The 25,087-nt window shown below is 38.3% G+C and overlaps 1 long non-coding RNA gene across 1 annotated transcript; it reads right to left on the bottom strand.

The window, feature by feature from the left end:
- Positions 1 to 212: 212 nt before the first annotated feature.
- LOC125911655 (uncharacterized) lies at positions 213 to 20,133 on the bottom strand. Its single transcript, XR_007454402.1, has 4 exons — positions 19,925 to 20,133; positions 17,793 to 17,908; positions 15,510 to 15,627; positions 213 to 352 (listed from the first exon to the last, which is right to left on the bottom strand). It is a non-coding gene; the product is annotated as an uncharacterized LOC125911655 (long non-coding RNA).
- Between the last annotated feature and the right edge of the window lie 4,954 nt (positions 20,134 to 25,087).

The raw sequence follows: 25,087 nt of genomic DNA on the forward strand, positions 1-25,087 counted from the left end.
TGACTAATGAATGGCTATTTTCCTAGCGACAACACTTGGCATGAGGTTAAGTCATTTGGTTGTATTTTTGCATGTGCTCTATTTCATAAAAGTACATTGTACAGGCCCCTGGTGCTGTGAAATTTATTCCATCAGCACACAGGTTGACCAGACAGATGCTTTAGGCATACTAAGAAGATTTCTTTAAGTATCATTACATGACCTACCTCCAATTTGCATGCAGCCCAGTTGCCAAGGACCCAGCTGTAGCAGGGCGTCACTGGGCAGGTTTTCTGCTGGGTAAGCTCTGTGGGGCATGGCCGTCCTTCTCCTTGGGTTGGCATAATGATAAATCGAGTCCGGCTCATTCGACCTAAAAGGATAAGGAAGGTGTTAGCTTTTTGTTTACAGGCTGGCTTAGAAAGGGAATTAAAAGACAGAATGTTGCCTTCCATACATAAGTCTTCATTAAAATATACTGAACTTTGTCATGTCTGGCTCTCAGTTTTTCTGCTATTTTAATTTAGGTTCCCATGGGCATGCAGGGTCTATAAAGTCTGCATAATGATTAAGGTTCTGTAGTTCTGTCTGCCTTCTACTTCTTTAGTTTTTCTAACTCCAAACTATATTGTTTTCCAAATAGACTGATCCTATAAACATTGGTGGAATGTTAATTAATTCAACAAATATTTATTAAGCTCCAGTATGATCCAGGCATCCTGCTATGGGCCAGGGATACAGTGATGAAATTGATGTAGCTTCTGCCCTTTTAGACCTTGTACTTTAGGCCAAGATTAGAAATATTAAAAATAGAGTTGCATCTTTCTTGTTAGGTTCTAAATTAGCAGGTAGGGTAAAAATTTGCACACAACTCAAATTACCTTAGAAAATTCCTTAGGAAGGTGCCACCCCAAGATCTCCAGAGTATCTCTCAATTAATTCAACATGGATAATTTTCCTACAGTTTAGAGCCAAATTCTTTTTTAACTGAGTACAAGATTAAGTTGTTTGCTTGTGTCAAGGAGGCATGATGTTTGAAAAATATGTTCAAATACTGGTATTTCATTTCATAAAAAAAGAAAATTGGTTAATGGGAACAGCCAAGAAAGAGCAGGGCTCCCATGTCATTTTAAGGCCACTTATGGGCATCAGGTCATAAGTCTGTTGAAGGGGAAGAGTGGACAGAATGTAAATGTCTGTGTTTTTCTCTTGCTCTTTCCTGACTCACTCCTGTCCTTACTCTTCTTTGTTGATGAGGTACTATTGTGTGGATAGTTATCTGTGACTATGATGTCCTTCCACTGTTGTTATAAAGTTAACTGTGTAATTGTATTTGTGATAAACAACAACAACAACAACAACAAACCCCAGGGTTCTCTGAGAGAATGTTATGGGGATATATGCCAGTCTGGGAAGGAATCAGAGAACATTTCCATGAGCAGCTGACCTTTAAGTAGAAATCTGAAGGAGTCAGCCAGACAGGATATACAGAAAGTGTCTCATGCTGAAGAAAGGGCATGTGAAGAAGTCATGAGATGCAAAGTAGCAAAACCTGTCTGAAGAACTGACAGAAAGCCAAACTGGCTGGAACAGGGGGAACCAGAAGAAGAATAGGTTGAGCCAATGCTATTAAGGCTATTTAAATGGGATCTTTTAGTCAATGCCAAAGATTCTAGAATTATAGGTTAAGAAAAAGGGAAAACTAGGGGGTGCCTGGGTGGCTCAGTCCATAGAGCATCTGACTGTGACTTCAGCTCAGGTCCTGAGAGCCATCCAGCTTCGGGCTTCATGCTAAGCTGCTTAAGATTTTCTCTCTCTCCTCCTCCACCCCTCCCTTTCTAAAATAATAATAATAATTAATAATAATAATAATAATAATGATAATAATAATAAAATGGAAAGCGAGTGATGACTTCAACACAGAATTCACTTGAAAGCCCTGGGTAGGAATAATTCTCAGATGCCTTCAAGTTTGGGGACAAGTAAGAGTGACTCACCTTTCAGTGGACTAGACCTCTTACTGGCCACCAGAATATTATTGATTTTGTAGTAAACCAATTTGGTCTGAGAAGACCTTTTGAAGAAAACTAGGAAGTTCTAATCACTGTATTCTCTATGCCTTCAGGCTTCGGCTTCTGTCCTTAACATGGTATTTCATACACATTAAGTACTAACTGAATATTTGTACAATTCATATTTTCATAAATTATCTATGTGGTATTTGGTATCTGAAAATGTGTGATGATATGTCAACACAATTGTTGACCAGGTACCATATACAAGGCACTATTCTAAATACTTATATAGTGAAGAATCATAACAACCCTTAAGGAAAATTCTATTTCCCATATTGTGGATAAGGAAAATGAGGTAGAGTTTCAGTCAGATGTCTAAGGTCAAAAAACTAGTAAGCTGCAGAACAGGATTCAAACCCAGGAAGTTTTGCTCCAGAGGTTACTGTGCCCTGAGTTGAGAGAGCAAGGAGAACTACTTACCACTGCCTTTTATGCAAAAGATAAAAGGAACTTTGGATGACAGTAAACCTTGAGTCAACAATAACCTGTGCTTGGTGAATAACAAAATCTACCCATTCTTCTTGGGTGCTGAGTTCCTATGTAGAATGCATTTTTGAAATGATGTTCTACCCAGCATCACTCAAATCAAGTAATACCATTTGGACATCATTTGTATGAAATGTTGTCTCTACTTGGTGAATACATTTGGTATTTTACATTAATTCTTGCTTAAATACTCTTCAGTTTTATAATAATCTTTACGTGTATTCTCTTGACCTAAATGCCTACTACCCTAAATGTCATTATAATTCCATTCTGTTCTATAAATCGTTGTAAGAATAATAACAATGCAGTGTTGCCTTTATCACAGCTAAAAAAGGCTCTATTTCATTTTAACCAAATAATTTCAAGTTTGTTCTTGAATTGATGACATACAGATGGCCATTACTTTAGAACCGTTTCATTTATTTCTATTAAAGTGATATACCTTTTGCTGGGCATAGAGGTATGTGTGTGTGTGGGGGGGGGCGGGGGGACCTAAAGTATTCAACAGAAAAAAAAATGATGCTTTTACTTTCTGAAATAATCAAGTCTTAAAACCATTCATTGTAAGCACAGCCGTATGATTTCTCTGCCTTTTGTTATCCTAATGGAAAAATAATATTTTCAAACAGTGCCAGTTACTACCAAGAACATTTTAAAATCAAAGAGCATATAATAATCCTACATTTTGAAGTATACTGTCATGTTTAAATGGCGAGTATTAAAGTTCAATGAGAAAAAATATTGCTAATGAAAGCATGAGTGTGTAAAACGTTTCTGTGGGTACTTGATATCTTTCATTAAGTTTCTTTTTTAAGTCAGGGATTTGGGTTGTATAAATTAAATAATCAGAGAAATTGCCCCTCAAATTAGGCACTCTTTCACACATCCTGAAGTTTTAAGTATTAAATTTAGCTGCATGGAATACAGACAGTATCAACAAGGAGGCCTGCCGTCTCCAGTGGTGGTAGTCTAAACTTGCCTGGGATTCCAAACATCAGAATGGATGGAATATTCAATTAAGCAACATCTCTCAACACTGTTTGTTCCAAAAGGAACCCTAAAATGAAACTCTTGAAGAAATGGTTTTGGTGATAGTGAATTTTCATGTGGGGGGGGGGGAGTGAAAATGTGGCCAAATTAAAGACGTTTAAAGTTACGATGTGATAGAGTATATAAGAGAAAGAGAATTTTAAAATAGTGGATGTATGGTGAAAAGAAACCTGGACTTGGCATCAAAATTCTCCAGTTGGAAACAGTTCTCTCAAATTAACAGCTTGTAAATGATGTGAGCGCATGGAAGTATTTTAACTCCTCTGAGCATGAATTTCCTCCTCTGTAAAATATACAAAAAGTCCTTATTATCTGAGGATAACTCATGCTGAGGAAAATGCCACTTAAAAATGCATCTGTTTAAATAGGAATCAAATTATTTTTAATAAATAATAAAAGTCTAAATGGGACTTTTTCTGGAACTGAAAAGTATGCAAGTAGTTTTATTTGATCTACTGTCAACTACCGTGTAGATGATGATGGCGACCCTGCAATCATTATGAGGACAAATGATAAATCAGCTACTGATACTTCTTATATAATGTGGTGATTACCCTATAAAAGGTGCATTGTTTCATGACTGGCTTTTGCAGTTTGACCATCATAATCTTTGGCTTTCACCTCACTTTTCACCAATTTTCTCAAGAACTCCAGTTTATCTTTGGTGTACGGACTATTGCATTTTGTATCCCTTTGTTCTGGGTACATACTCTGTTTTCAGCTAGAGACTGACCAACGAATACTCTGATGCAGTGACACAACATGTATCAGTGGAGAAAGGTCATTGGTTGGAGGATGGCTTCATAAATAAATGGTCAGTTCGTTCATGAATATTTTGATATTATAAAGGGACTGGCTTCCTTCAGAAATCACAATTATGCTGATTCAGGTGAAAAATACTGAGATGATGAAGATTCCTTAGAGTCATCTCATGTTGGTTATATCAATCAAAAAATATCATATAAGCCACCTTAACAATGTATCAAAAATAGAGTAGGTGGTTGTTGAAACTTCTTTTTTTAACCATCTGTTTTAACAACCCCTATTTCATATCCATTCCTAGAATTGGCCCTGGCTGCTTCTACCTGTATTCTATGGGGATTATAATATGAAATGCATATAACTATGAAACTCCTACTAATGATTCAGCCTGGTCCCAACTCACTAAACCCCTTCCACTCTAGCTTGGATTCCTTCTGCCCTCAGAGTAAGAGTGAAGGTCGCTACTGTGCATATCTTGATGCTTCAGATCTGAAAATGGGGCAATTTTCTTGGACACTCTGTTGCACTCCTCTTGTTTGGGTTTATGTTCTTAAATAGTATTAGACATGGGACTTGGAATCTATTTGGAACCTGAATTCAATAGTAACTATAGACAGGATGCTTCATGAGCAGTACCAAGGAGATGTAGAAATAGAAATGGACTCTCTATTCATCTACTCTTCAAGCTATAAAAGAGAGAAAAGCACTGCCTTATAAAATATGTTTTCAATTTAATAAAGACCCAAATTACAGTAGGGTAAGTTTGCTAGGAATTCTCTCTAAGCCTTTTCCTCTCCTCCCTTGAGGAATTTTGGGAACTCATTAAGAGCAACAGTGAGATTGGGCCTACACTTAAATTGGCAATAATTACTTGCAACAAAGGAAAATGAATTACATGGTAAGAACTCCAGAAAAAAAAAGCAAACAGGGAGGCATAGGAGTTGTAACACACACATGTGCGCGCGCGCGCACACACACACACACGCACACACAGGCCTATATTGGAATCTGCATATAGATTTAAAGCATATGAGACCAGATTACACAGCAGTCTTCAGACTTTACTCTGAGGCTCCACTGACAAAGTGGATGTGGAAGATTAAAGCAGTAAAAAGCTCTCAAAACTATTCAAATATTTCTCAATTTCTATATTCATAAAAGGAAATGGAGTCAAATGCAATGGTTCTCTGACCATACTTTCAGATACAAGGAGTCAGCCACCATGTACCTTTACAGTGGCATGCTTTAAACAACAGTTCTTCTGTGTCCCTGATACATAGTCATTGGATTAACTGAAAATTATGGTTTTGATAGCAGCTCTGGACAGTTTGAATATGACCCAAACAGTGCAAAGTATGTATGTAGGGGTAAGTAGAAAAGGAAATATAAGAATAATAGAGCAATAAAGAACATACCTATTTAACCTTAAATAGTTCATTAGAGTATATGAGCAATTCATATGAACATGCCCATAAACCCTGATGCACTGTAGATGTGTAAATACAGTATTAGTGGTAGATAAAGTCACTTTGTGCATATGCCATGTTATTTGAATATTAAGAGTGGTTTGATTTCCACCATGGAATTATTTCTTTTGAATAGGATTTGACTTTTCAAGGCATATGCACAATTGTTGGCAAGGTTGGTCTTCCAGAGCTGACAAGTAACTACAAGGGGCTGACCATGGATAGGGCTCAATGTCGCCAATCTCAAGTTGATGGTCATCCTTTCTGATATGCACCCAACAATTAGGGTACTGAGTACAATGTTTCCATTTTTAAGTATTTCCTCCTATGGATTTATTCTTAAGGTTTTGGTGCCTGCTACCTGAGGTTAGTAGTGGCTAATTCTAGCAGATGACAAAATAAATGAAAAAGAAGAAAGGGGATACTAAAAAACCTCATTAACAGCTGGTCATGCCAATCTATTAATAGTAATCACGTATGTCTCTGGCTAAGATAATTTATTGTATAACACCTTCTGTCATTACAAAAGTATCCTTTATTATGGAGGGAGGGACTAAATTACATAAGTGAATACAATCTTCTTTGATACAGAGATGATATAGAATATTCTTGCTTCATTCTTCTCCCTTCCTTATTCTGCTTGCTTTGCTCCCATTGCCCTGAGAACACCTGTTCTCCCCACTACCCTCAAATAAATCACTTCAACAAGAATCCCGATCTCAGACTCTGATTCAGACACAATTATTAATACTCTCAGTTCATAAGTTGAAGCTCAGAGAAGTTATATATATACAAAACTTTTTTTTCTCCAAAATCACGCAGCTAGCAGGATTGGAAAAAAGGTCTATTTTATTCCAAAAGCATGTGCTTTCCCAGGATCTCATCTGGTCCAAATCAGGTGTCAGATGCTACAGTGTAATTGTTAGGACACTTAGACAAGTCTGAGATGTGTACTTAGGCCTACCCTCTACAATAAATGTGCTACCTGCGTTCATACATTTCATATTTTCCTTTAGTAAAAAGTAATTAAAATTATAGTATTAACACCTTCCACTCTGATAGCTCTTTATTTGCTTTTGAGTACTTGTCACTAAATTTCTGAAAGCAGTAGAAACTTACTACATTGTCTAAAATGTTCAGTTGATTTCATAGGGCTCTTTATACTGCCATCTACTACTTAATTCTCTTAACAAATATCACTTAGAGGCATATGGTTGGCTCATTTGGTAATGCATATGATTCCTGATGTCAGGGATGTGAGTTCAAGCCCCACAGGTGGTGTGAAGTTTACTTAAAAAGTTAAAACAAATATTGCTTAGATTTTTTTATCCAAATTTAAGTGTAAATATTGTTTTAAAAATACACTCTGGTGGACATGAATTTGGGGTCAAGGTTCTTTATTTTTTAAAAATTTTTTAATGTTTACTTACTTTTGAGAGAGACAGAGACAGGGAGCAGAGAGACAGGGAGACACAGAATCCAAAGCAGGCTCCAGGCTCTGAGCTGTGAGCATAGAGCCCGACGTGGGGCTCGAACTTACAAGCTGTGAGATCATGATCTGAGCTGAAGCTGGATGCTTAACCAACTGGGCCACCCAGGCACCCAAAGGATCAGTGTTATTTTCTAATATAACAACATGAGTAAAAATGTCGGTCCCCATCTGAAACTTAAAGACTGATCTTCGGCCTATGTTTGGCATTGTTATAAATGGAAGATAAACAGTTCTGCATTCAGAGCTATGGTGCAAGGGTTTCCCCTACAGAGGGATTGCTTGGCCTATCTGGAAATTGCTTCAGGCACCCATGTACCTGTCATCCTAGAGAACGCTCAACTCAGGTAAGATAAAGATTCCAGAAGATTTTCACAGTAAAGCAGACTAGTCCAAGCCATGACCATCTATCTGGGAGTGAGGTATGCTAAGCCAGAACCACAGGTTTAGAGATCAAGAGAAGACCATGGTATCATGGATTGCAGTAGGCTTTCCAAGAATAGAAGATTAGGCACCTTTGGTATTGCTTGGCAATAAAGAGCTCTAGACTTCTCTGTTAATGCGTTCTAGCCATCTATCTTTAGTTCTACTCTCAATAATCACATTTCAGTCCCATTAAAAGCTAACAAAAGTTGATGGACCACTGTAAGAACTTACATACAGCAGAAATACCCCAATAAGAAGTTCCCCATGTGACACAAGAAGAGAAGGGCAGAGAGAGTGATTTTAGCCATCCTGCAGCTACTCTGTCTGTTAGAGTCACACAGTTCCTGTCAGTAATATTAGCTCCCTGCAGCTATATTCCAATTAGACAAACCAGATAATATGCAACAATGTTGATTATGAAACCAGTAAATATTTACGAGGCTGAAAATTCAGATGGACTTCTTAAAGCCCTTACTGCCCCTTTGTGTTCTTTAAAATTTTTTTTAATGTTCATTTATTTTTGAGAGAGAGACAGAGCATGAGCAGGGGAGACACAGAATCCAAAACAGGCTTCAGGTTCTCAGCTGTCAGCACAGAGCCCAACATGTGGCTCAAACCCACAGACTGTGAGATCATGACCTGAGCCAAAGTCAGACGCTTAAGCAACTGAGCCACTCAGGTGCCCCTGCCCTTTGTGTTCTAATCTGAGATCCATTTCCTCTGCTTATTTTTAAATAAATGTATATATTAGGAGAATTTTTATAAAGTGATATAGCACCCAACACAGGGCCATATACACAACACGAACATTTACAAGTACGGTGTCAGAGGCAAAGGGGCAAAATGGGGCTTTGGAGACACCTGAACATGGGTTCAAATCTTTCCTCCATAACAAGCTGCATGACCTTGAGCAGATTATTTAACTGCTTATCACCTCACCTGTAAAGTTATACCTGTCCTTTATAGTACTGTTGTAAAGTTACAAAAACACTCCTGGCTCCAGTAATTGTGCCACTGAACAATACATGTTAAAAATGAAATGTTCTAACATTTCATCGATTTACAGATAAATAGTATAAGTTATGCAAAGACTAGTTCAAAGTCCTCTGACTTGCCATTAGAAGACCCAACTTGAAAACCTAGATCTTCTGGTTTCTTGTCTGGTCTTTGGTTTTCCCCATTCTATAATTTTATAATTTAGCTTATTATTCTCTTGTCATAGGAACTAATTACTTGATATAATTTTCAATTGTTATAGCAATTGAACTGTGCCTGCTCAAGGATACCACACTGATCACGTATTATACAGATACTAAAAATGAAGGTTACCAGCTTACCTTTGCTTAAAAGAAAAAAAAAAATGCTGGAAATCACAAAGTTGTGGTACTTTGGAGTTAACACAAAATTATTATTTTTTCATTATAGGGAAGAGTTGACAGAAAAATTATGTGCCATTTGGGAGATACAAAGTCAGGCTGGATTACATAAAATAGAAAATATAAACTCATATACATTGAATTAAAAATATGAAATAGGAAAAAATCAGTTTGAGATTAATAATACTCTTAGAATGTTATCGGTTAAATAATAAATAATTCATGAAATGCTAAATTTAGGGAGTTCTACATTCCACTGAACTGATGAAAATTCAACAAAGGACATGACTAATCCAAATATCAAGCTATTCTATTACAAGCTTTGATCTTTGAAATCTACCTAAAAAGATCCCTTAGTGGAAGCTTAGAATCAGTCTCTATCTAAGGTGAAATAAATTGGATTCGAACTGTTCTGACCTTGAAATCTTTAACACAATTAGAAAGTATATGCCAAGCATCAGGTGTACATGAAAGAGGTAATGCAGACACTTGGAAAAGAGAGAAAGAGCTCATTTGAAAATCTCTCCCCAGATCAATGTAGTTCTGCGGGTTTGACAGCGAAGTGTGGCTCACGGGGAAGCATCTAGGACATCTAGCATACCAGCATTTCCCTGGCAGCCAGCGAATTCAGAAACTGAGACAACTGTGTGAACTTCTGATAAAGCAGTCAGCCGAGAGCCACAGGTGCTGGAGTCAGACTCCCATGCAACTTGCTTGCCCACTTTAATGTGACTAAATAAACTATCTCCTCTCGTGACTTGTGCCCTATTGCCACCACCAGTTGGAAAAAAGGAAAGAGGCTAACAAAAGACAGCTACTGGTGTGCTGTCTCAGAAGAGACAAGGCACAGATGCTTTTCAATGATAGTTTCCAACTTCTTCAGCTCCAGAAGAGCTTATTGCTTATTGCTCTTAGGCTGTGCTGTGCGAGGATCAAGGCATGATCTAAATACACGATTCTCTCATTTTGGAAACACTTACTCTCTGCTTGTGGCAGGGGTGGGTGATGATCAGGGAACAGTGGTGCCCTAAGTGGAATCAGGGAGAAGTTTGGGGGCTGAGGGGTATAATGCAACCACAAAGGCAGTCTCAGCACCATCCTGAGGGTGGGTGCTTAAAAATTCAAGGGCCATGTATCCTAGTCTTCTTTGTACTGTTCAATTTATTTATTTATTTATTTTTAAGATTGAAATCAGGCACAAATTAGAAAAATGCTTATTTTTAGGTTTTTGTTTGTGGGTCCTGACATCGAGGCTGGAATATAACAGGTAGTCAAAAAATGATTGTGAAATTGAAGAGCAGCCTACTTAAAGAAAATACCAGTTATAAGAGCTATGGCACCTTGTCATTCAATTTTGACATAGATATTGGCTCTTCAGTGGCCTTTCTTCCCTCATCCCTCACTCCCTTGCAAAAAACTTGTTCTACTTATTCTCCATCACATGATCTGTTTTGATTTCATCATTGGTTTCATCCTGACCATCTGTTATTTTTGTGTTTATTTCCTTGTTTACTTGCTGTGTGTCTTGTTATCGCCATCCAATTTTTCACTGGATTCAGTGGGACTTTGAATGTCAGGGGTCTTTGCCTGGGATCTTATGTGTCCCATACACAGTGTAGCTTCAGCTTTTGGGAGAATGCCTGAAGCTCAGAAAGCATCCAATGAGTATATACGTAAATCATAGGAATACACTTCTACAGTCCTGCCTTCAAGAACAGACATCTAAATAGCATGGTCACCATATAATTTATTTTTCACATTGTCACTGTTGTCAATGAAAGAGGACACTGTTAAGTGCCAGGATAATAGGTATAAACTTTACAAATCCTTGTTGAATACATAAAGGAACAATGAAATACATTCATATTTAGATCACTGGAGGGTTTGACAAATATCAGGATTATGGAATAATTTTTTTAAAGGTATTATTACATCTGACAATTCAGGAGATCAAGACATCTAAAGGTCAAGAAAGGATTTCCAAGAAGTCATGCTAATGGAGTTTTAGAAACTACCTAGTGGTGATTTGTAACCAGTGCTATATTGAATGTCAATGGATACTATTTAGATGACTTCCAAGTGCTTTATGCAAGTTGATTTCTGCCAAGTAGTTAACATTCCTTCCCTAATCCCACTGGTACCTTAGTTCACACAATTACTTCCTTAGGAAACCTTTGATTGTTTCTCTTTGTTTATTATTCTCTGGCTTAGAAAAGGTGAATTTAAGTTCAAACTCTAATAGCCTAGAATTCTCCAATAGTGGGATTCAGATTTGGAAATGTTTTTTCATTTGTTTGTTTTTGTCTTCCTAATAGACAACCAGGGTCTGGGGAGTCCACAGCACTAACAGAACTGCTTGGAAAAATTAAAATAATACTTTAATGCTAAACTTACAAATAGGGGTCTTATTTGTCAAGGTAGTATATTAGCACGACACGGAGATCTGTCATGTTTCACTGACTTGGTACAGTGGCAGAATTAGGACTGCCAGGCAAAAATAATAATGAATGGATCTGATTCCTTTGCACTGAATACGTTCTAAGGTAATGTACCTAAGACATATGCATTTAGTTAGAGGGCCAGGAAACCAGCCACTGGCAGGGGTTGGCTGCCTTTGGGCTTGTGATCCAGTCTGCAGGCTCTTCCACTTCCAGCTTTCTTCTATGATCCAGAGCCACCTGGGCAATGACAGATATTAACTGAAATTCCTCCGATGTGCCACCTATTGTGCTCATAGGAACTGAGGGGATTCACACATGAAGAACCCAAACAGCGTTTGGCCCCTCAGACGTGCAGACATTGCAAGTGATTTGACGCATGCAAGTTAAGAGTAGTAGGAGGCAGTAGTGCAGTGATGGTAAGATGCTCCACACTCAGGGATGTGACTGAAATATACTGTATTAGAGCATAGAGAGACTATGCACCGGTGGAGGGTGATGGGACTAGAGAGGCAGGCACAGGTGAGATCCCACAGGTCTTTGTGGACCATGCTTGCAATATAGGACCTCATCCTTTCTCTACTTTTCCATGCTACCCTTTACCACCATAAGAGTCACACCTCCCAGAGACCCATGAGGACAAGACTGCAGTGTTTATAGCAGTAGAATAACCAGGCTGAGTCACTGCTGGACAGAGGAGCAACCAGTTGTTCTGACTAAATGCATCATTAATGCGAAAAACATCTCTCATTTGTATGTCTTCAGCGAACTCATCAACATACAATATTACCTATTTGCTTGTTTACTGTCTCTTGTCGCTCAGTTGCATTGTAAACTCCATGAGAAGAGGGCAAGTATCTACCTCCCCCCAGTGCTGCAATCCCCAGCACAGTGAACCAGAACTGGCACATGGGTATTTGTTTAATGAATAAATTACTCTTAAGTCAATAGGAAAACAATTGTTGAAATTTGCATTTTTTGAGAGAGAAAGTGCACGCGTGCACACACACCGACCCACCTACGCATGTGAGTGGGGGAGGGGCAGAGAAAGGGAGATCCAGAATCTGAAGCAGGCTCCGGACTCTGAGCTGTTAGCACAGAGCCCGATGCCGGGCTTGAACTCACAGACTACGAGATCATGACGTGAGCTGAAGTTGGACACTTAACTGACTGAACCACTCAGGCACCCCAGATGCAGATTCCACACCCATTGCAAAGTCTGATGTGGGGCTTGATCTCACAACCCTTGAGATCATGACCTGAGCCTAAATCAAGAGTCAGCTGCTTAAGGAACTGAGTCATGCAGGCATCCCTCAAATTTGCAATTAAAAAAATTTTTTTAAAGTATTTATTTATTTTTGAAAGAGAGACAGAGCATGAGCAGGGGAGGGGCAGAGACAGAGGGGAGACACAGAATCCAAAGCAGGCTCCAGGCTCCAAGCTGTCAGCACAGAACCTGACATGAGGCTAGAACCCATGAACTATGAGATCATGACCTGAGCTGAAGTCGGACACTCATCAGACTGAGCCACCCAGGCACCCCACAAATTTGCAATTTTAAAATACACTTATGCTGTGACCATAATGTGATTTTGAATGGGGCAAAAGGATGAGAAATGAAATTGGGAGACAGAGTGACTAAGTCTATACGATAATCCTTAAAAGATCCTAAGTAGTGTCTGATGACCCTCTCTACTCTTGGCAGCTAAGAAGATGGAGACAGAAATTAACATAAATAAACACCTATTATGTGTCAACTACTGTGTTAGGTGTTCGTATACTTCATATCATTTAATTCTCAAACCAAAAATACCTCCAGCGTGCATAAATTCCATTTTATAGATAAAGAAGCTGAGATTCAGAAAGATTAAGTAATCTGCCTAAATAGCTGCAATTTGAACCTAGATTTACCCAACTTTCAAGTGGATGCCCAGTTGGAAACTACACCATGCAGCTGATCAGAATATTTGAGGAAAAGCAGGTCAGTCACTGAAATCTTGGGTTTAAGATTTGCCATTTGCTTTCCTGAGGTTCTTTACAGGCTCTCAACTGTGCGGAAAATGGCATGTTATTATTGGGCATTTGGACTCCCGCGTTTTCATTGTGCGTGATGCTCTTTGCAGAAGTAGTTTTCAATTTCCTTAGTCACATTTTCCTAGTACAAATCCCAGCTACTGTTTTTTGCTCTACCCTCTCCAAAATCTGACAGCTCAGTTTACAGATGAGCCCCTTTTCCAGGCTGCACCCTGCCACAGTTACTCAGACAATCCCAACCGAGGCAGAGAATTATCGGCAACGCCAGCACACTCATTTCAGAGTAGCTCAGAAATTAGCCTATGTACTACTGCCAGTGGGCCAGTCACAGAACTTCTAGGAATCTGTTCCCAAGTATTTCTGTTTGACAGTCAGATGCAGGTCTTGGTGTACCCTCCTCCCATCTTGATTCCATGATTCCTGCAACTTGCAATTCTTCCCTTCATCTCCTCTGCTTAGTGCCTAATCATACAACAAGATTTTCCCCTAGGACCCTAGTCTAATTTTCTGACGTTTACCTTGTGAGAACTTAAAATTCTTTTTCAGGATCAGAGTCCTATCCTAAACCACAGGTTTGTGCTTTCCCATTATGCTCTTGTTGTGCTCTCTTCCATGGACAATGTCTTGGTCCCTACTTTGGCCCAGTGCTGGTGTGCCCTCTATATAGCCATTTGTCTAGCTCCTGAGTATCAGTTGCCCTTCAATCCTTGCCATTGTATATCATTTGCTCACTGGCATCCTGGGAACTTGTGGTCATGATTTCTATCTGTTCACCACAGATGTATACTCCTTTTTCTCTATAGCATAACACTGTTGCTAAGAATTACTGGCCATCTAGAGAATACATTTGCTGCTCAACCATCTTGCACTGAACTGGAAACATGGGACTAAATTTTGTATAATATAGATGATGGAAGGATGTATGCTACTTCCAAACTGGCTCATAAAAACCTGCACAGAGCCAACTGGATGGCACCATTCGGCTAATATTGGTTGTATTAAAGTGGTAGATTCTCCATCAACCTGTGTCCTTGATTGACTTTTTAAAGTGCAAGCAACACCTCCTTTCATGTGAGTGGCAAATTAGTCTCCAGTCAGGATATTAAGAGATTGTGATTTGGGGGTTTGCCCAACACAGGAGTCAGCTATACTTACATAGTACATAGTTCTTCCAAAAACCAGGGAGGCCAACATTTTTTTGGGTTGGTTGAGCTTATGACCTTCTGAATGAACACTGTCCCACTGGTCTAGCAGCTTCTCTGGTGTCTGCCACTGTTACCAAGTCAGTTTTGCAACCTCTGCCTAGAAGTAAAGGACTCATACAAGACCAAGTTCTATATCTCTTCCCCTCTGGGTCAGGCTCATGTTGCCTCCAACTGGTCAACATGCCTTATGATCATTTGTCAATTTATGGCGTACAGAAAGGCATTTATTTTTTTCCTTTTTTTTAAGTTTATTTATTTGTTTTGAGAGGGGGGGGGGGGAGAGATATGCAGACAGAGATGCAGAGAGACAATCCCAAGCGGGCTCCACACTGTCAGCATAGAGCTCGATGCAGGGCTCAATCTCACAAACCATGAGATCATGACCTGAGCCGAAATTAAGAGTCAGACGCTTAACTGACTGAGCCACCCAGGCACCCCCAGAAAGACATTTAAAAACAAAACTGTCTGGGTGTGCCTGGGTGGCTCAGTGGGTTGAGCATCAACTTTGGCTCAGGTCATGATCTTGCAGTTCATGGTTTAGAGCCTGGTATCAGGCTCTGTGCTGACAGCTCAGAGTCTAGAGCCTGCTTCAGATTCTGTGTCTCCCTCTCTCTCTGTCCCTCCCTTACTCGTGCTCTGTCTCTCTCTCAAAAATAAAAACATTAAAAAATTTTTTTAAAGGCCAAACTGTTTACTGGAAACAAACATAGGGAAACCAAGTACCTCCATGGCCACAAGTCTTTGAACATTCTGTCCAAGCTGTCCACCCTGAGAGCTGACAGTTGACTACACATTCCACCAGGCAGTGAATGCTCATTCTCTGGGGCTTCTCCAAGTTACGCTGTAGATGGAAATAAAGTATGATTTTATTGAAGAACCATATCACTGTCAAAATAAATCACTATCCTTTCATGGGAAAGACTATTCTATGCCCTTTATGCTACAATAATAATCTTTCTACATCTTTGCAGGGAAAAATATCCTCTCATAGAAATTGGTGGGAGTCACAGAAAATGGTTGTCCTTACATCACAAATGAGAAATATATTGGCCCAATTTATTTTTATGAGATCCACAACTCTAGAATAGACCTGCAATTAGTGTTCTGGGAGAGTAGGCAGTTAGATGCCACAGAAATCTGTCCTTGCTTAGCAAACACAGAATCAGGAGGATGCCTCAGTTTTAAATTCAGGTACCGTGCACTTCTGGATGGGTCAATAGCACATAGAGAGCTCAAAATTAACAGCTATCTAGGCTAAAAAAATAATAAGGATAAAAACAAAATCAACAACTATGCTCATTAAAAAGATCAATTAGGTTGAAAACATAACCAAACTCTTAATCATGGGAAAAGTTGGTGCTTTGGTTTATTTCTCTCTTGTCGTCTCTGAAACCAGCATCTAGGCAAAATCTATTGCTTTTTGTAATGGCCAAGCTAGAAGAGATCTTAGTGAGAGAATAAATCATCTAAGAAACACTGAAAGAATAATGAAAAATTCCACTACAGAAATCATACACCATGTGCTTATTTAGGAAAACTCTGACATTGAACACATATTAAATGTTAGCAATGTCCACACCAAATTAAAATTAATGATTTTAGCATGATTACGTGCTGCATGGGCAAAAGAGAAATTACCATATAGTATCGATGATCCATTTGAGATGCATGGATATTCCAGATAGGTTAATAGTTTGGGACTTCTTTAATATTCTTTAAATATTTGTTTAACTTACGGTATTTGGAAACTGGTTTTTCTATTAATGAATAGTTCATAACTTACTTTGTATCAAAAGAAAAAAAATATTACACATACCAAATGTAACATTTTCAACTTATTTGGAGTTGCTGCAGATTGGCCATTTATTTTTCCTGCAGACTTCTACAGAGGCAGATTCAATGAAATGTTAAAATAAATCGCTGACACATGGTGGACAGAACTTTGCCCCATATTGGCCAGTTTTACAGTTTCACCAAATGGGATGTTCATCAGATGGCCTGGTCTCAAAGTTGTTGTGTGTCTATGGCTATACTGTTAGTTAAGAGAGCCATGTTTTAATACTTGATAGGATAATACTTAAGTCAGGACAGGTGAGCAAAGTTTGGTTTTGATTCTAATTTCACTTGTGGACTCCACCTATCTTAGGAGAAATGGTACCAATTTCCATTAGCCAATTTGTGAGGGAAGCTTCTGTGGAAATATGAGTTCACTGACCCTGTATTTTCAATTTCCAAAGTTTGGAATTTTCAATTCTAAAAACTATGTTGGTGATTCTTCTAGTGTGACAGCATATGGTCATTCTTATTTCTATTAAACTGTCCCCATAGTGATTTTCACTTTGACGTTGGGGAGGAAATGCAACTTACTTGCAACAGCTTTGACTACAGCGTTTGTCCAAACTATACAGTTCATCACAGGAAAAAAAGGAACAGTAACATCATTACAAAAATTCAGAACTCACTAACTGGCACTTTGTAGGGAGGCATTTTAACTTAGATTGAGAATAAAAGTACAACTGTGCTATTTATCTAGCAAGGCTTTGCTAAGCAAATTAGGAGTATATTCTAATAGCAAGTGTCAGTGTTCGTCTTATGTGCAAGGCACAGTGTTTATCATACATGCAAATGAATCACCTGCCTAACACAGAATCATATCTAAATATTATAGTCACCTGATATGAATAGTTTGTTAGCATGTACATACATATAAGTTCTGGAAGTAATACAAATAATTGTTTAATCGACCCATTTCCTCAGTGCAAAATAACCTTTCCTGGTCATTTTGACTAAGTTCAAACTAGTGAGGTATAACTGTGCTACACCAGTTACAACTGAGCCCTAGTTTGGCAAGAAGGAATCGGAGTTTGTCATTTATACCAAGCGTCAAGATGGTAGACTAATATTACAAACAAACAAACAAAAAACAACAACAATAACAACAAAACAAACCAAAACCAACAAAAAATCCAAAGCCCCTAGCATGAGATACAAATACAAACCAATTACCTGCTCACACTGGTCCACACCAACTGGCTTGCCATCGCTGCGTACACAGCTCAGAAGGCGGGTCCTGATACCTTGTCCGCAGGTAGCATTTTCATTCAGCTGGCATGTGCTCCACTCTACAGGTATAGGATCACCACACTGAGTTTCAGAATTATGGTCATGTGAGCAAAATACAACAAACCTTTGATTATTTGCATTGGTGAGGCAGGATAGCATATATATAATCCTAAAATAATTTCCAGGTGGCTTCACAAAGCACCATGCAATTCTTTTACAGCAAAACAAGTAAACAACCAAATCAAAGTGAGTTACCTTCCTAAGTTTGCTTTCTAAAAGTAAAAAGACAGATGGTTTGTTGGAGACTGTGTCACTGTTGTGCTGAAGAGGAAAGGAAAGACACCAACAAGGATGGTGAAGGAAAACTAGTTTCGAATCATCTGTTTGCTGGGGGATAACTGATAGAAAAGGAACCCAGAGATGATGCTATTGCTTAATGTAACCCGAAACTATTTTCAAGGAACAAATCCAGTCATCTAAACCATTTGGTAAAGTTGGTACAGTGGAGCTTAAGTGTCTTAAGACACTTGCCTGAGAAAGGAAAGAGAGGTACCTCAGAACTACATGAATGTTACAGAAAATCTAATTTTTTTCAAATTATTGTCTCAGGAGACAATTTTATTTATTCATTCATTCATTTATTTAAATTTTTTTTAAAATTACTTTTGAGAGAGAGAGGCAGAGTGCAAGCAGCGGAGGGGCAGAGAGAGGGGGAGACACAGAATCCGAAGCAAGCTCCAGGCGCTGAGCTGTCAGCACAGAACCCAATGCAGGGCTCGAACCCACAAACTGTGAGATCATGACCTGAGCCGAAGTCAGATGCTCAACCGACTGAGCCACCCAGGTGTCCCCAGGAGAGAAGGTTTTAAAGATCTGGATAGTTGCATTGCAAACTAGACAACTGGGAGTCAGAATGAATTATGCCATAATTAATCTGATTCTTAAAAAAAAACAAAAACAAACACAAAAACCAACTCTTACTTTTGGTGTGATTAGAAAGAATGGTCTTTGATGATATACATCAAGAACCTCTTTAAGGACACTTCCCATATTTGATAAATGACCTACGTATGAGTTTAACGGGAACAGTAAACCAATGCATAGTAAAATCAGTATTTTAAAGACATGCTCTCTCTTCCAGTAAAGCAAATTTCACTTATTTCTGAAAAATTACTATAAAAATCAAGGATCTGAAGCACCTTTAACTAAAGAGGGCAAATACATTAAGTCATCTTTCACCAATAAAGACAATCAGACTGCCCCACCCCACCCCCCAGAATTCATTATGAAGTTTTCTATGTGAGAAATATCATAGTGCCACCGTGACCTCAGTGGGGAATTTGTTTCAGAAGAGACTATTACTTTGCCTCGGCAGGCCTGTGGTGGTTTGGCTGTCAGTACTGAATTCAGTGCCGAGACTTAACATGGTTCCACATTTTGTGGCATTTTGCATGTCTGCTCCTTTTGGGAATGGCAGGCAGCAAATCAATGTAACTAAACAGTCTGTGGTATGAGACACAGGAGAATCCTGAGCAGTGGCTGAAAAATGAGGCGGAGGGATTCCCAGTGCCTCTAAAGTATCCCTGTCCACTCAGGACTACAATTTATCCTACTGAGACCCATTGAGCAAGTACACCACAAGCTTGAATTTCTTGAAATAAAAAAGGCCATGAAAGAGCTAAATTCTATGACAGCATGACTACGTTCTTCCCTAAGTGGTAAATTATCCCCTGCTGTGTATTTTTGTTATTGTGGTTATCATGGCTTAATTCAGCTCTTTTCTGAAACTTTGCCAAGTGTTTTGAAGCATCTCGGAATTTGGAGATTCCAGGTGGCCTTGCTGAAGCTACATGCCAAGTGCGGGCATTTCTTTCTGTGAAGGGACACTGGAAACGTCAAAGCCTCGGCCTTGCATGCAATACACTCTCACATTCTACTGTCAGTCCTGAATCCCAAGAATGAAGACACACATGCACACGCGCACACACACACACACACACACACACACACACACACACATTCTCCCATTAGTCAATGTTCAGGGAAAATAGAATGGCTGTGGGTTTCAACCGTACCTGTTAGATTGTACTGGAACTGGAAGCAATTTTCATTGAGGAGGCAAGGCCGCACTTGTGAGTCTTCAGCACATGACCTTGAATTCAGTGAGGGTCTTAGCAGGTGGCGGGTTCTTCTCTGTGTTGAGTGGGGGTCACAGGACTGTGAAAATCAAAGAGCAGACAGAGTCAGAATGGACCCATAGGTAGGTGGCAAATCATGTATGGTTATCTGTGTACATGTAAGCACTTGTGTAACAACTACAGGGAAGAGACAACTGAGAGTGTTAAATATAATACTGAGAAAATAAAACTATTTTGTAATTCACTATAAATTGGTATTTTGTTTGGTTTTTTGCACCTGACAACTCCTTTTCTAGGTTATGGTGAAGGCTACATTTCTGTCTTCCACGTGGAATTAGGCACATAGAGACTATTTTCTTCAATTAAACACACTCTGTACTCTCAAATAGCCTGCCACATAGCAAGAGATAAAATGCATTCTTGAATGTTTCAATGGATGAGAAAAGGAAGACAATGTCCCCGTGCCCTCAGATAGCCCAACAGAAATAACCATGCAGAAAATCTTAATGAGAAAATAATTGTTAAGACCCTGGAACAGGTATATACAGAGAATTATAAAATCAAGATTGCCAATACACCAGAACTTCCCTCATATTTGGGAGGCTGTCTGATCCACAGGGGATGAGCCACTACACGTCATATTGCCCTTTAAACAAAATGAATGTAAAAATGTGACCTCCTGCGAATATCACTTTGCCCATGGGTCCTCTTACAGCCTCAAGTCATATAATGCCTTTGAGTCAGTAAACCCACCTGCCACATTTCATCCAACTTTTCTAGCCATGGTGAACCTTCAAGTTCCACCTACTGGAATCATCTTTCAACTGTCTAAAATCCTATCCATTCCCTTCAGAACACTAATCAAGGCTTCATCATTGATACTTTTCAATAAAGATAAATTATTTTCCTCCTCCCTGAGCAAATTTCCCCCCATGCTCAGGAATTACTCTACAGGATTTGTCTCTGAACATATATACATACACATATACTTCTATACTATACCTGCCCTTATAATAATGCCATGATTTCTTTATTCCCTTGGCTCCTTCCTTTCTTTATAAACTGCTTGAAGCCATGACACATTATGGTTTCTACTTCCCATATCAATCTCTAAAAATCTTGTTCAATAAATACCATTAAATATGGTCACAACGACACAATTCAAACCCCCAAATCTGAAGAGGCATATAGATGCCTAAACCACAAGAGAAGTAAAAGTCTCTGAATTAAGGTTACCAAATCATCATTTCTATATTGGTTGTTTTATTTATTTTTATTCCTTTTACTTTTTCAGATATTATAGCAAGAACTCAACCTATAAACTGAATCTTGGCTATTAATCAAAATGATAAGGTTGGATTACACTGAAATATGCAGAAAAATGATACAAAATTTTATTTTTACTTATTTTTAAATTTTTTTTAAGGTTTATTTTTGAGAGACAGAGCACGAGTGGGCGGGGGGGAGGGAGGGGAGTGAGAGAGGGAAACACAGAATCCGAAGCAGGCTCCAGGCTCTGAGCTGTCAACACAGAGCCCGATGCAGGGCTCTAATTCACAAGCTATGAGATCATGACCTGAGCCAAAGTCAGATACTTAGCTGACTGAGCCCCCCAGGCACCCCACTTTTCTTCTAATTTTAAATGTTTGGAGCCATTGAAACACACTTTTTTATCCATGAAACTTTCTAGTTGGATGATCTGTCAATACTTTTAAACTAATTTTACATTTTAATTATATCAAATTATCTCTAAATGATAAAGAAGGGCCATCAAAACCAGGTAATTATACTTAATTATCAGAAGTGAATCCCATGATAAATGTTTACCAATAATTTATTACTAGTTCACCAATTAATTTGATTGTTTGTTCTCATAAGAAGGAATAAGAAGTTAAATGATTTGCCAATGAAAGAAAAATGAAGGTATCTAGGTAGATACCCCTGATTAGTGTTTTACTGATTTTCTACCTTCTAAAAAAATCAATGTTGGAACCAAATGAATAAGTGTTAGAACTTATGTACCTGTTTAGTCTACACCATCAAATAAAGCAAACGAGATAATAACACACACATAAATTATGTCACCTTGAACAATTTACTTGTATATGATAGATCTTTGCTTATTTAAACTTGGGTGAGAAAAGTGGATCGGGGGATGGTGTAATTTGATGATATTTAAGAATTTTCTCCCTCAGAGCTCACAGTCTATCAATCTTTAGTTCGGTGGGATGTGGTTTTAAAATATTCAGTTAAGCCTAACCCCTAATTCATAATCATGTAGACTTCCATAATTACTTTCTAGAAATTAATATATTGAAAACCAACGCTGCGTCTAACTCTCCTACTGATTCTCTATCCATAGAAACAGACAAAGGGGAAAGTATGGGTGAGGGGAATCCACAAACACAATCCAACCTAACCTTAGGCAATATTTTTATGTTCCACTTAAAAAGAAAAACTGCCCTGGCACTGCTAAGAAGTGATAGGTACGTTAGTGTTCTCTCCTTATTTCTTTCTATTAGCTATTTGTAGGAAGGTTATGAAATAATGACTTAGTCACAAGGGAGCTGGAAGTAGGGCTCAGAAAAAAAGAATGGTAAAGGAGGCTTATGTCTGGATGATTTCTTTATTGGACCAAGACTCCTCAAATACAAACCTGAATCTCCTCTCCTCTAGAGTATTTAGGCAATGACATATTGTCGGTTTCCTAAACGAAGTTGAGAAAGTGATGTGTGGATAACTAACCCAAAGTCAACTTTGGGCCAGTTTTATTGTAAAGATCAAGGTTATATAGCTGAAGTTTACTTGCTAGGGAAAGAGATGACCAGTAAGAACCAGTTAGTCTCTAGTAAATAAGCCCCCTTTATGAGACTGGATTTTCTAACTTATTACCTTTGAAAACCAGCACTTATCTTAAAGTTCAATCCTTTCTTATGACATTGTGCTTTCTCACCTTTTGTTCTCTCTAGCAATAGGGCCTTTACCCTTGGGCCTGACCTGAATATTTGTATTCATCTGTCAAAATTAAATCAGATATCCCATGGGAGAGCCACCAATGACTCCCTTGCGCCCATAAAAATGGAATAATCTCATTTTTTAAACATTTCCACTGTATATGTACATGTATCAATGTGTGTGCATTCTTTCCCATGGACTATTTGAAGAGAGTCATATCTTAATTTTCTTGGACACTGAAAAGCTTTTTCTATGTCTGGAATAAAGAAGGTAAATAATAAATATTTGTTGTATAGGATAATTTGGTTCTTCCTGGGCAATAATACTAGATATTTGTAAGCTGCCATTAGAAGACAAACAGGACTATGATCATATTTCCTGAATGTAAGGATTCCACAAAGATCTGCATATCTGATAAAAAGAGAATGTAAACTTCTAATTATCATACATTTTCCAGAAAATCTAGATGACATTTCCTAAAATAATAGCATCTCTCATTAATAAAACATATCAGTATTTACTGATGTGGTTTTGATTCACCACATAAAGGATGACCGTTAATTCAGGTATTTTAAAGAAATCCAGATAAAAATGTATAATTTGATATTTTTCTAACATCTAATTATTTTTTAAGTTTATTAATTAATTTTTTTTTGAGAGAGAGAGACAGAGTGAGCAGGGAAGGAAAGAGATAGAGGGAGAGAGATGATCCCAAGCAGGCTCCTACTGTCAGAGCAGAGCAACACAGGGCTTGAACTCAGGAAGCGTGACGCCATGACCGGAGCCAAAATCAGGAGTCAGACGCTTAACTGATTGAGCTACGTAGGCATCTAACACTTAATTATTAACAAACACAATTTGAAAAAACTTCACTTAAGTCCAGGTACTTGTAAACTTAAGTAACTCAGTATATTTCTTATCTGGAGATGAGCAGGAGCAAAGTCTAGCCTTGTCAACTCCCACCAGATACAGAAAAATGAACGCTTTTATTCTGCTACAGGCTTTATCTGATTATTGTGAGATGGTTTCTCCCTCATTTTGTTGATTAGCCCTACTGACAGTAGCTCTGCTGTTTCTTTCCATCTCTCTCATGAGGCAGAACTGGATATATAATGCTTTTAACTTAAGTTTTCTTATTTGGAAAAATGGGGTAAAACAATTCGCAAAATACCCCTGCAATGCTTTGTAAGGAGATTTTTAATGAAATTAAATCCTGATCCTCTTTCCCCACGTCCTCACCAACATTTGTTTGTGTTTTTGATTTCAGCCCTTCTGCAGGTGTGAAGTGATACTACATTGTGACTTTGATTTGCATTTCCCTGATGATTAGTGATGTTGAGCATTTTTGTGTGTCTTTTAGCCATTTGTATGTGTTCTTTGGAAAAATGTTTATGTCTTCTGCCCATTTTTAAATTGTATTTGTTTTTTGGTGTTGAGTTGTATAAGTCCCTTATATATTTTGAATATTAACCCTTATCAGATATATTGTTTGCAAATATCTTCCCTCATTTAGTAGGTCGTCTTTTTGTTTTACTGATGGTTTCCTTCACTGTGCAAAAGCTTTTTACTTTGGTATGGTCCCAGTGGCTTAATTTTGTTTTTGTTTTTGTGATAAGCACAGAGTAATGTATAGAATTGTTGAATCACTATATTATACACTTGAAACTGATATAACACTGTATGTTAATTATACTGGAATTAAAAAAAATAAATTCTGATTCTCAAAGGTCGAGACGACCTCTACAGGAGAAAAATCTGGGCCTGAAGAATTGTTATTTATGCCTCTCATGCTTAAAAATATTCTCAAAGATTCTGAGAAGATGGTTACAGAAGTGAAAAAAATCTTTGGATATTCCAGTGCAAGAAGAGCAAAGACAGAGACATATGGGAAAATGAAATTATGTGATGAATTATATAATGTGATTAATATGAAATTAAGTGATGAGTTATCTCCATAAACAAACTATGAACATACGGGGACCAGTGACTGAAGTTATAGGACCTGCGTGACATCAGCATCCAATAGGGGAAAGCAAAAGGTACAATGAGGCATCTGCCATACACAAGAACACCAAGATGGAAAACTAAACCTGAGCATAGGAGGATTTTGTACATTCCAGAAGTAGGTGGCTAGAAAGGGGTTCA

The sequence above is a fragment of the Panthera uncia genome (genome assembly GCF_023721935.1).
Source record: "Panthera uncia isolate 11264 chromosome C1 unlocalized genomic scaffold, Puncia_PCG_1.0 HiC_scaffold_3, whole genome shotgun sequence".
Classification (NCBI taxonomy): domain Eukaryota; kingdom Metazoa; phylum Chordata; class Mammalia; order Carnivora; family Felidae; genus Panthera; species Panthera uncia.